Source organism: Bos javanicus, chromosome 18 (assembly GCF_032452875.1).
Source record: "Bos javanicus breed banteng chromosome 18, ARS-OSU_banteng_1.0, whole genome shotgun sequence".
Lineage (NCBI taxonomy): Eukaryota > Metazoa > Chordata > Mammalia > Artiodactyla > Bovidae > Bos > Bos javanicus.
In genome coordinates this window covers 38,106,184-38,119,483 of record NC_083885.1, presented here as the reverse complement: position 1 = coordinate 38,119,483, position 13,300 = coordinate 38,106,184, and the positions used below count along the sequence as shown (strand labels likewise).

The window sequence follows — 13,300 nt, the reverse complement described above, 5'->3', positions numbered from 1 at the left end:
AGGACAGGGGTGCTGGAATTGAGTCCTCATGCAGAGGTCTCACTCTAGATAGCTATCTCAAAGGAGGCACCACCCTTCTGTCGCCAGGGCAGGAGAAGACAGAACAGCGATAGAAAAGAGTAGGATGATCCGAGAGAGGTTTTACTACGAATCACAGAAACAGAGTGAGTGGGCGAGAGGTGAAAGGACCGGAAACCAAAGGGAAGGGGGGCCATCCAATGGCCTGAGAGAGCTAGAAGCTTTTCTGAAATAAGCTGCTGCTTCCTGGGACCCGAGAGCACACCTGCCATCCACTTGGGGGCATAACTTCAGGAGGCCTCATCTCTGTCTGCAGCCAGGACTCTGAGCATGCAGGAAGAAAGCCACCCAAAGCTTGCTATTTAGCTTAAGACTCTCTTGTACCCACTTTCCTGAAGGTGAAAAAGCCAAAGGGAGGATGCAAATTCCATTCAGTACTAGGGCAAACGCAGCTCTGGAGATGTGGTTGAGCTGCTCAAGCTGTAGGGAGGAGGGGAAAACAGACCAAGTTCTGAAACATCCCGTCTGCTGGAAACGCTCCATCTGTTCCCATTCTTTCTAAGCTTTGGATGAGGGCAGAGAAAGCAAATTTGCGTTCAATGTCCACCAAAGATAAATCGCTCATTCCAGTCGTTAAAGAGTGACATGTGTATACTATAGGCCACTGGTTAGACCTTGGTGGTCTTTATTTCTTCTTCGCTTTTCTAAGGCACTACCACTCCTCCACAGAGGAAAACATATTCCTAATATTTGGTTCCATCAAGTTGAATCCCCTGCAGTTATCTTTAAATTCCTCTTTTCGGCTCTCCTGTATTCTTTCGTCTCTGTGATTACCACTTCTTTGCCGGTATTTCTTCTGGAGCCCTCCACATATGCTAAATCCTTAGCCATGATGAGTAGGCAGCAAGCCCCTCTTGCACACAACAAAGACTTCTATTTTTTTTTTTTTTTTATCTTTTGGGCGACACGATAAAAAATAACCCTGTATTTATGCAAATTGCAAAGTAGCGTGTGATAATGAAAACAAAACAGTGCTGGCCCGCAGCCAAGGCATGGCACTGACAGGGGCTCCCGACCATTTGGCTCTTGATTCTTCAGGGAAAGCAGCTGTAGAGAAAGGGGCATACACAACACCGGCGTCACCCGCGCACTCACACGCGCGCACCCTCGTTCGCACGCATTCCGGTACCGTCACCTCGGAGCCAGCCAGCCTTGGGATCCAAATCCAGTTCGGCTGCCTTTCGCCACCGGCACTCCAGTCGTCGTCCCCCACGAGCCTCCCTGCCCCCTGCTCCCGATTCCCTTTCAGGAATTTACAAACATTTTCCACAGATCAATATCTGTATTGATTATTCATTGTGAGGGAGTCGTGTGTCTTTGGTGATCCAGCTTGCAGAGGTAGCAGCCAAAGCCTGCTGCAGGGGAGAAAAAAACAACAGAAGGCGAGAGGGACCCAGCTCTTGCTGGGTCTGCGGCTGTCGGCAACACAGAAAGGAAGAAAGAGGAAGAAGCTGGCAAACGAAGGAACGGATGAGGGTGGAGGAGAAAGAGGGAGCAACAGCAAGAAAAACCAAGCCATGGCTGCACATCTGGTCCCAGGGCTTGGCTGGGAGGAAACCCCCATCTTGGGTCTGCTGTTCCGTTCACGGTGCCCTGGGCTCCCTCTGCTTGGGGAGCCAGAAGTGACTCACAGTTTTGGTATCTCCTACGTAAGAGCTTTGGGGGGATTCCTTGGCTTGCTGACAGGAGAGGAAGAAAGCAGCAGCAGTGAGGTAAAACACGATTACTTCCAACTGCCTGGCGGAGGACACGCAGTCGCTTGGCTTGCCTGGAACAGCTTGCAGCTCTGTGATGGCACGCGGAGGGAGAATAATTAAAAAGGCCAGCATCACTTACTAAGTGAGTAAATACAAAGCCATTCCAAACGTGCTCTCCAGCTAATGAGAAGCTGTAATTTCTTAGACTTCAAGGCAAAACAAGACAGTGATGGGGCTCAGTGGAGTGCGTGTTTGCGTGGAGATGGGGGTGGGGGGTGGTGTTGGTGGTGGAGATAAATCGACTAATTGTTGGCCATGTTTAAAAAAGGGATTACTGGAAAAGACAGTGAAATGATGACAGGAAAACATCTTGGACCAGAGCCAAAAAAAAAAAAAAAAATCGAGGCAAATCAAGTCCGCAGCTTGGAGAAAACAACCATCGCTCCTGTCGGAAGCTCCCACAGGAACTGCCTGGTGTTCCTCAGCCGAAAGTGGAATATTGTGTGGGCACCAGGGGTCAGGACCAGAGTCCACCAGAGTAGCCAGAGGAAGGAACCATGGCATGCCAGATGACACGGTTATGTCACACTTTGAGAAAACAAAACAGAACATTAAAAACCAACCTTTCCTTGCCTTTTAACTGGAGCTCCTGCTTGCTCAGAATAGCTTCTGTCTATTCAAAGCAACCCCAAAATGTGCCTTCTGATAACAGGAGCTGCTGATTCTGTTTGTCTCCAGGAAACTGCTGCAATGCTACAGAAAAATGCTAGGAAAAGGAGGCTGAGGAAATTCAGTTTTCTGGTGTCTGGGCGCTAGGCAAACTGTGCCAGGTGACTTATCTTTTCCATTTGGACCGCCATGTGGGAGCGAGTTTGGGATTCCTCTTCCCTTGTCACCCAGCTGTGGCTCGGTGAGTCCAAAACCAACCAGGATGAAATACTCGTTTAACACCGAGTTCCAAACACACCATGACAAAGTGGGTACCCCAAGGAATAAAATGACCTGGTTCTTTCTTCTTTCTGGGTGTTCAGTTAACTGAGCTATCTGGTGCCCCTACAGATGAGTAGAGTTGGTTTGTTTTTTTTTTTTTTCCGGTAAGGATTTCTGGGACTGGAAGGTCAACAGAAAGATGTGTTCCTTTTCACTGGGGATTTACTCTTCATATTGCTTCCTTATTTCAGATACCTCAGTACATTGCAAGTTTCCTGAGCAGGAGACATACATCCTGCAGAAGTGTGCCTTGGAGACTCAAAGGAGGAGAAATTAAGCCAGTTGTGGATGACTTGGATATCTTACACTGCATGTCTTCAGCATTCATAGAGACCTATGTCTGTAGGGTCTGTGTGTGTGTGTGTGTGTGTTTGCATGTGACAGCATCATGTGGAGTGTGTGCTCACATGTGTATGGCTCTGTTGTCTGTGTGTCTTTAGAGAGGAAGGAAGAGAGTGAAGTCAGAGCAGACGGAATGTTGGGGCATTTATGTAATTCATGCAGAGACTGTTCAACGCTGCAAGGCAGACAGCCACCCATTCCTGGACTCTGCTGCTCTGGAGGGCCTGTCCGGACCTGATCTGAATGTTAAATGCAGGAGATGAAATTAGCATACTAACCAAGGATGTCAACCCCTCCCTGCAATCAGTAAATGGCCGTCTCCTCTCTTTCAAGCCGGCACCGCTACGCGCGCCAGCCACTTAACCATGTCCTCTGTCAGGTCCCTTTTTGTGTTTGTTTTTTTGTTTTTGTTTTTTGATGAAAGACTGGAAATTCATTAATGAGGAGGGAAGGAAGGGCTTCAAGGGGCTGTAATGAAAACAAATGATCCTCTTTAAATCTCATGTCGGCCAAAGCCGAGGTTGGGGGGGGGTGGGTGTTGCTTTCTGTTCTGGGGCTGGAGAATAGGAAATTCCACAGACAACAGACCACTTGACAAGAGCCCAAGAATGCACTGCTTGGGAATTTCTTCTATGTCGCAAAGACCGGCCATGGCCAGTAAGTCTGTGTTAATAAAACTGAGAATGAGCTTTATCTTCTGAACTGTAAAGTGTGGTCTACCAGATGTCTTTGCATGCCGTCACAGGTCATCAAAGTTTTTTGACCTTGTTGAGGCTAGGAAGAGCCTTCTGGAATCTTTTGGCTGCTTGCCTCAGCTTTTGAAGTAATACAAATTTTTCTTTGGGGCTATGCTTTTGGCCTTTCCCAAAGGAAGTTGTTGCTTTTATTTTAATCTCTGTCATACAACTAAGTACACAAAGGAAAAGATTTAACTTCCACTGCTTTAGAGCCCTGTATTAGGGCAGACAGAATGCTAAGAGCTAACAATCAGGTACTCCAGCCCAGGTATTGGGACTTCCTTTTTCTTTATTTTAGGCACTATTGTTAGAAACAAACTTCTCCCCTTCTGTTGTGTTATACTTGGTTTGACTTTAACCCAGGGGTCACACACTTTGAAATCTCCAGGGATCTGTGGGTACCAGCCTAAGGAGGCATGGGGTCACAAAGAGTCAGACACAACTGAGTTACACACACATACACACCCACACACACAGGGCTTGGGATGACATGGAGACAGAGCCATTTGTTTTTATTTAGGGGAATAAAGGCCCTGCCTTGTGTTGCCTGATCTTCCAATGTTCCAAGAGGCAGTAGAAATTGGTATGTTTAAATATAAAAAAATATCAAATTTTAAATGTTGGCTGTTATTAGTGTTATTTTCTAAACAGTCTACAGATCAAATAAAGCACATCTGTCTGTGGGGACAGCCTGGGCCTACGGTGTGCTGGTTTGCAATCTTCATTTTAGTCTAAAATAGCTACCACAGGTGTTTTTTGTTAACTTTGTAGTTTTTTAAATGCCAAGTCTTTCTGAGAAATGTTTTAATTAAAAAATATAGATATTAGCAACTGCATGGCAAATATCATGGGAGTGCATTTTGTTGGACTGAGAGAGTAGTGCTAATTTAAAACAATCAAGCGGGGAAGGAAATGGATATTTGGAGGGCCTGTTGGTCTACTGGTCACTGGCACCTTAGCAGGCAGGGTCTAATGTCTTCATTATCTAAGGTAGTGATCACACAACAGAGATTTTTCCCAAAGGTTATAAGTGGGAGGATTAAATATTTAGAAAGAAATATGTTTGAATATTTTCATATGTATCCCTTCCAATATTTAAGGTAGTGATTAGTCCTATTTTAACATTAAAAAAAATTAAAAACATTTCTCTTCTTATTTATCCACAGAACTCTTCTGCAAGTAAAAAAAAAAGATAGGAAAAAAAAAAGATAGACATCCCCAGAAAAGAGAGATCCTGCCTTTAGTTTGGAAGAAAGCTTTTCCACAGCATCTGAAATAACTTCAACCGGAAAAGGCACCTCAGCAAACGATGAAGGGCAGCAAGAGGGCCCATCTTCTCACACAATTGCACAGGGCTTTCCAATTTCCAGGGTGCTCTTCACACGTATTATCCTGTTTAATTCTCACCACAACCAGGCAAGATAGTTAGTATTTAGCTTATTTTATAGATGAGGATCCTAGGCTCAGAGAGGTGATGAAATTGCCTAGGGTTGAAAGCTAGCAAGAGGCATTCACGGGTCCTCTGAGTCTTAATCTGATTCCATTTTATTGTTTGTCATAGCTTCTCATAAAAAATCCTCTTCAGAAGCCCTGACCTGATGCATCCTGCATTGCTGATCCTCTATCGTCCCCCCACCTCACTTCTTCACTATGAGATTTACATCATATAGTTTGTGTAATCTGTAGTCATGTGCAATTTGAAAATGTTCCCTGTGTCCTACCAGCAATTAAGAGCCACTGCTAAGTTCCAACTGGCAGTGGCAGGAACCCTCCTAAATTTTCCACTCCCTGCTATTTGCTCCTCTCTCCTTCTTTCTTGAAAATCTAGTTTAGCCAAAGGTTGGTCTACACATGCTGTGTCTTTACTTTATCCCCTTTTGCATCTCTACACAGAACACTGTTTTCATTTCTACTTCCCCATTTAACTGCTCAGGTCATTGCTTGCTGTTGTTGTGTAGTTGCTAAGTCATGTCCATCTCTTTTGTGACCCCATGGGCTATAGCCCACCAGGCTCCTCTGTCCATGGGATTTCCCAGGCAAGAATACTGGAGTGGGTTGCCATTTCCTTCTCCAGGGGATCTTCCTGGATCAGCGATCGAGCCCACGTCTTCTGCCCTGCAGTCAGATTCTTTACCACAGAGCCACTAGGGAAGCTCAGGTCATTAATGCCCAATTAAACTGTGCTTTTCTTCCTGGCATGGTTGGATTCCACAGACCATTCAGACCATTCAGAAGAGTGGCACTCTTCTCCTCTGTCATTTCTGACTCTATTCTACGTTAGATTTCTTCCTTCATTTATGGCTGCATTACCTCAGACTTGACTTTCTTTTTAATCCCTTAAATATTAGTGCTCCCAAAGAGTGCTTCTGTGGCTCTCTTCTGTACACACTTAGCTTTGTGCAAATGTAAACCCAATAGTTATCTATGAACTGATCATCAAATTATCACTTCCAGCCCAAACCAGTCTCCTGAAGTCAGCCCCAGATATTGAGCTGTCTATTGACCTCTCCTTGGACTGGTCCTTGGTACCTCCAACTGAGTACACCCTGAATTGCACTCATTGTCATTTCTGAATCTATTCTACCTCTGCATCCCTTTCCCCTGTTTCCTCCCATTGCCAACTGCCATTTAGGTGGTTCTCTCAGTTCTACTTTCCTAATTGCTATCTAAACCTGCTCCTTCACTACCTTCCTACTGCTCCTCTCTAGGCTTATTTCCTCAGTGGCTTTTCTAACACACAGTGCATTCTCTGTTCTACTTCTAAGTGACCTAGAGAAGGTGCAGATGGGATTATTTTGCTTGCCTCTGTGAAATCCAACAGTGGATTCCACTTTCCTAGCTTAGCCTTCAAGCGTCCTCATGCTCTGGGTCTTGCATCTCCCAGCCTTCTCTCTTGAACCTCTTCCATCTCCTGCTCTGGGCTCTATGGCATGGGTTTCCCACCTCCAGGATCTAATTAATGTCTGATGATCTGAGGTGGCACTGATGTAATAATAATAGAAGTAAAGTACACAACAACTGTAATGTGTTTGAATCATTCCGAAAACATCTCCTCCCTCTCTGGTCTGTGGAAAAACTGTCTTCCACGAAACCAGCCCCTGGTGTCAAAAACATTGGGGACCACTATTAGGTCAGTCAACAGTCTTAGCTCTTTCACACCTCTAGGGTGTTACAGAATGTTCCTGCCTCCTAGAATGTTCAACTCTACTTCTTACACTTTTTCTTCTTCACTTCTAAGATTCTATTCCAGGAAGAGGCATTACCAACCCCCTCCCCCCGCCGCAAGTCTCCCATTTTGGGTCTGTGCTGCCACAAGTCCCCCACCTGCCTCCATCTCTCATGGCATTTACCCCAGTTTTACAATGGTCAGTTTCTCTTATTTGACTGTGAGACGCTTAAAGGCAGAAACTCTGTCCTTTATTCCTGTGTTCCCAACACAGGTTCTGGCATACACTGCGTACTTAATAAATTAATATTACTATTTTTGTGCTCAGTATCATAAATAATATTTTTTTTTAGCTGTAAGATTATAGGTCCCCAAAATAATCAAACTGAGGGAAATACAGCAACGATTTCCCATAGTGAAAAAAGGATTTCCTATGGTGCAATTCTCACTTACATCAGCTTTTTGACTTTTGTCAGGTGAGAAATGAACACTGGGGTGGTCTTTAGGTGTTTGCGGATGTGGTAGAAACTTTGGAGTTAATTAGAAGCTCTGGCCAAAGCTGAACTTCCTTTGCGGAGTTCCTGGGAGGAAACACTAAATTAACAGTTCAAGGTTACTATTAGAAAAATAGCCCGTTTCCCTTAGGCTACACCTCCAAGAGCTTGTTCTCTTCCCTGCCATTTCTGAGATGTTTCCACGTTCTTCTAGAGCTGGCTGCATCTGTCCTCTTAACCCTGGTCTTTCCATCCAAGGTAATCCCAAGTAGCCCCGAGGTCAGAGACTGCTAAATGCTCCTTTTGCATATCTTCCTGCAGCAGCAGGTTCTGGAGCACTCACTTAATACTAAATTGAATAGTGAGAAAAAAAAATTCCACACCATAAAAGAAGGAATGAGGATGGTTTTGTAAGTCCCGATCTCCCATGAGGCAGAAAATAGCATAAAATCACTAGTACCACAGCCTCCTGGTAGTCCCAAGAAAGATCTTAAGACATCATTAGGAATTTCTAAATTTGAAAAGACAGTTGGTTCTTATTATTCTTGGTGTTTATGTTCTATAAAGTCACCAGAGACTTTGAATTAGCAAAAACTGAACCATGGCTCCTAACCATGGGTTAGGTTCCTTTGAGCCTCTGATCACAGAATTTTTGTCAACTGATCAATATATAACTTTGTTTTATGTGTGTTATTGTTTAAAGATACATTATTTAATATATATTGTTAAATTATTAGCATTGAACTCATGGCCAGTAGCACTGGAACTCACACCTGATTGAAGCTTATCTAGTACATACGGTTTCTCTGTACATCACAGCCTTTTTGAGTTTAAGAATACAAGACAGCATGTCAGCATTCTGCTTGGGAACCACTTAACAGTGAACCAAAAGCACAATAAGTGAAAAACAGGATATTAGATAGTGAAGAGAAAGCCAGGTTATAGTATGAGAGTTGAAACAAGACAGAATGTTGCCTCATTCCACCTTAGCTGGGATGTGCATTTAGATGACTCAAAACTGTTTGCTTCCACCAATGACTATGAAAACACTGCAAGTATTGATTTACGATTTACAAAAAATTTAAGTGACTAGGTGATTTTGCAAATACAGGGTCTGCAAATAAAGAGGATTGACTGTACTAGTAGAATATATTTATGAAACAGTAGAGCTTTTGCTTCCGAACAGATTAGGATTTCCAAACAGATTAGGATGACCTTGTTCACAGCACAAGTCTGACTTTGGAGTCCGTCCTTTACTTTGTACAAAACTTCTTTCTGGCAAAAGATCACTTTCGCTTTCTTGGAACCCTTCACATAAGTAAATGCTACTTGCTACAAGGTGTCTGCTTGTTGGGGTTGGGGTGGTGAATTTTTCTCAGAGGAATAAAACTGGTTTGCTGTGACAAGATGCGAAGGCTGGGAGATTGTTTAGACTCTGTTGCCAGCTAGGAGAAGTCTCCCGCTGCCTCCCCAAAGTTTATGATTCAAAAGTGGCCTCAGCAAAATTCCAATGGACTCATGTTAGGCATCATTGCCTTTATGAAGAGGACTTTACATGATGGTCTTATAAAACTATTCTTTCAAACTAAATCTTGGCCTCTTTGGGTCATATCTTCACTTAACATTTCATACTGCAAGTAGCTGCTTTGAAATTAGTTTTTGCTGATTTCTTATTGATCCCCATCTTGGTGCAAAGAATGGATGCAGAACTCTAGGCTAAAACAATGCCACTCTTTCACACATGCCAAAGACACAGTCACACATGCATTTAAGAAGTCAGGAAAGAGGGTAAATCAGGAATTCAGAGTATAAACAGAAGAGACGCATGGCACAACTTCAGATAATGGGAGTGTTAGAAGACGACTCTGGAACGTCTTACTATGTCTTACTACACATAAGATATCTCTTCTAGAACTTCCTTCTACAGTGATCAACTGTCTCCCATCCCTACTTTCATCACCCCAACAGTCCAGAAACCAGTGCTCTGTGGGTTACTATCTTTTTTGGCAGGAAGACTCAGTGCTTGCTGAGAATTAGTCAAGTAGTCTATTTTAGAGCAGGAATTCTTGAGCATGATTTCTCCTTTTTTTTTGGTTACAAATATAAATAGCTATCAAGAAATAATACTTGCTGCATGTTAGTGTAAGACAAAGCAAAAAGAATCAGAGAAACTACAGAGGAAGGCTCTTTTCAGAAAGGATCAATTATTTCTACAGTTCTATGTAGTCATTTGCAAGCCACTCCCTTGGAAAAGCCCATAGGGATATGTTGCTGGATATATAACCCCCAAAGATTATAACTGATCATGCAATGAGGGGACAAGAGAACTGTGCTGGATAAACTGTATAGGTTGGCTAATTTCCACCAAGTCTGTCTTACTGAGTGGGGGCTCAAAGTGGGCTGTTCCAGGAGCCACCAACCTTTCCATTGGTGTGGGGTGGGAAGTGAGACAGGGCAGTCCTGGGGAAGTCCTTGCAGAATGGGTGGTACTGTGAAGGGTGGGGATTTGGTGGCATTCAGGCAAGAAATCGTATCCAGTAGGACAGTGGCAACAGTAAGACAAGGTATGACATGGGCATGAGTTTAAAGGGGAAGCTGGGGAAGAGTGTGGAGTGTGTGGTCAAATGAGACAGGGCTTCGCTACTGTTGAGTTCAGCTCAAGGAGCTGGGTGCCCCAAATAGCTACAGAAACACCATGCTGGAGCCACAAATCACAGCTCAGGCTGGGCCCACCTCTGCTCAGTTGAGTTGGATTACACAAACAGGTAGCAAGATTTGGAAGTGCTGAAGCAGGCCTGGTGAGAATTGGTGGATCCTCACCTATTTCATCACCTAAGAGAAAAATCTTTGCTAAAAATTGCTGATACTTATCCTTGAGCCAATAATAACATTTCTCAGTGGGTACAGGAAGGTTCATGGGGCAGATCCTCCTATTTCTCCATGGCTGTGTCCCATTCAGTCTTATTCCTCACCCATTTTTGTTCCCATTCTAGTCATATCCAATTGAACTGATGAGCCACAAAAGCTGATATAAGAGGCAACTTCATCAGAAGATCCTCCTTGCGAAAGATCTGGAACTGTATTTAATCTGCCAAGGTAATAGGTTTAAGTGAAACACAGCTGACATATCCAGCCCACTAAGCTATTATATTTGCATTTTATATTGAACATGCCTGTAATATTCTCTTTGGTGGATGGAACTGACATTTCCATATGATGGTAAATGCTAAATTGTGAATAGCTTTCATCAGGGTTCTGCTTCAGCAATTCCATCACTGTACAGGCACAGAGAAAGATCACAATGGATACATAGAGGCATCTAACACAATGTGCTTTTTGGGTACAGTCTGTTCTGTGGCTTAATTTGGATTTTTGCAACATCTCAGTCATTCAGAATGCAACTATTTAGCAACGACCTTACTTATCTAGAATTAGTTAAGAAGAAAAACCCTTTAAAAGCCAGAAAAGTTGCTGCTGAAGTGATAGGAATGGCAGTTCAAGATGTCAGAGTCCCTTCAGCACTCAGTCTCAGTTAGACGTGAAGTCCCTGACTCAAGTAGCAGGTCGGGATGCTATGCCGATAGCCAGGAGTCCTTAGAGGTTAACTGCATCAGGCAAGGCTTCCCTCCCTTGAAAGAAAGGGTTATGGGAAAGGCTGGGAGTTCTTAAGACCATTTTCAGTGTGGGTCACTCAAGAAGGCTACATTAGGTGTGTGGGCCACTATGGGAATTGGGAAGCAGTACCATTATTCCTAATAAAAGTTGGTGCTTCTAGATCTGGGATTCTTCTCGGTTTCTGGGGACTCCCCCCTATTCAGCTGCCTCTTCCTTAGCGGGTGTGTGAGAATATCTGAATTGACTAAAAAGTGAAGGAGCCCAAAGAATACAGGAAATGTTGCCTGTCATACAACCAGAGTTTTACAATTAAAGAGTAGAATCCATGGGATTCCCGCACTTCTGTGATGGAGAGCTGTGAAAAGATGTGCTGGAAATATTTTAGAGTGGCAGGTGAGGACTGGATGCTGCCAGCAGGGCCCCATTTTCAGGTCACCTTACTTCTGGGGACTCCATGGACCACCGAGGACCAGCTCTCTCTTTGAATTTCACAACTCTGGGGCTTGGAATTGAAACAAATGTCAGGCTCCTAAGTCAGAGATGAATCTGTATTCTTAAACAGGATCTCCCCTTTAGGTTAGAGCTGTGAGCACAGGGCTGAGGACAAGAAGGGAATACATGCATTGGGAATACAGAATCAGGGCTGCCTTGGTCCATATGGAACAAGCTGGGTCCTGCCACCCACTGAGCTCTGACGTGCATAGGGTGTGGGGGTGAGCAGGCTTTAGGAAGCAGCTTGATGATGACTTTTTGGAAGGTGGGTGGTCTTTCCCACCCAAGTGGATCTCTTAATTAATCCTTACTTACTGTTTTTTTAATTAAATTTATTTTATTGAAGTATAGTTGATTTACAATGTTATATTAATTATACTTACTATTAATACTACCTTATTTATGTAAGAGAGTGAGGGTGAGACCAAGTGAGAAAGAAAGAGACAGAATGAATGAGCAACTGGGCCATAACAACATCTTTCCTTTTAAATGCTTGTATCTTAAAACAACTCTAAATATTCTTCAGGCATGACATTCTAAAATTAAGCAGCAGTTTGAGGGAAAGTTTTCCTCTCTTAAAATTTGCAACTAACTTCAGTTCCTAGATAATTAAGTTGTATACAAACTAGTAATTCTAAGATAGTTCCCTTGTTCTTGACTGGTTTGAGATACTGAGAGTTATAGATGTCTTCATGATACAATAGTTAGCGTTTTCAGAGGGGAAGATACATCCTTTATACTAAATATATGCATATTTGCTTCAAGTATTCTAGGCACAAAGTGTGTGTGTGTGTGTGCGTCTATATTTAATATATGTGTGCATGTATGTGTGTTTGTGCATGTATGCATACTATGTATTTGATGTATCTGTGTGTTTACTTGTATGCATGGCGTGTGTGTGTGTGTGTTTCATGGGTCGAGGGAGGCTGTAATGGGTGTCATTACTCCAGGCATTAGAATGAAGCATCTGCTTTTCTAGACAAAGATGTTGCATTCCATCCTTATGTTGAAATTATATTTTTTAAATTGAAAAAAAAACCACATTTCCATTCCAGAAGACTGAGTAGGATGATACTTTAAAAATAATTCAGCCATTTAAATTTAAGACCCTGGAGAAAGTCGCCTCCATGGTCCAAATCTATTCTCTGGCCCAGAGCCCAAAGCTTTTTCATTAGATTGAGAATTGGATACAATTTCATTCACTTTAAGCTTTTGCTGCTCAGAATTTTGTTCTTCAGAGACAAGCTAACAAGTGTCGATGGCCATGTTGGCCTCAATAATAGGTCTCCTTTCTTTGAATGATCTATTTCAGTTGCATTATGACTGTTTACAGGCGGCCTTGTGCTTACAGACGCATTTTCAGTGAACATATGAAGAATGCTGATGCTTATTCTATGTGGCTTTGCCTCTACAGTTCGTAGTTTGTTTGGAGAAAAAGTTCTTGTTTCTTTCAAGCCATTTGCTAAAGAGAAGCTATGTAAAGAATCGTCTTCTGTACTTGCTCCTCTTACTACCATCCATCTATGCTAAGTTTACCTCTTACTAATATCCATCTATATACCACTTAGTTTCAAAAATTAAGGAAAATTTTATCGTGGTCTTTTAAATTAATAGTCCTGACATATCAATAAGAAAAAGATAGATAATCCACAGAAAAATGGGCAAAAGACTTGACTAGACACTCCACAA

General features: G+C 43.0%; 1 long non-coding RNA gene across 1 annotated transcript; it reads left to right on the top strand.

Moving 5' to 3' along the window:
• Positions 1-1,050: 1,050 nt before the first annotated feature.
• On the top strand, positions 1,051-3,800 carry LOC133230378 (uncharacterized). Its single transcript, XR_009730835.1, has 3 exons — positions 1,051-1,917; positions 2,514-2,685; positions 2,957-3,800. It is a non-coding gene; the product is annotated as an uncharacterized LOC133230378 (long non-coding RNA).
• Positions 3,801-13,300: the final 9,500 nt, after the last annotated feature.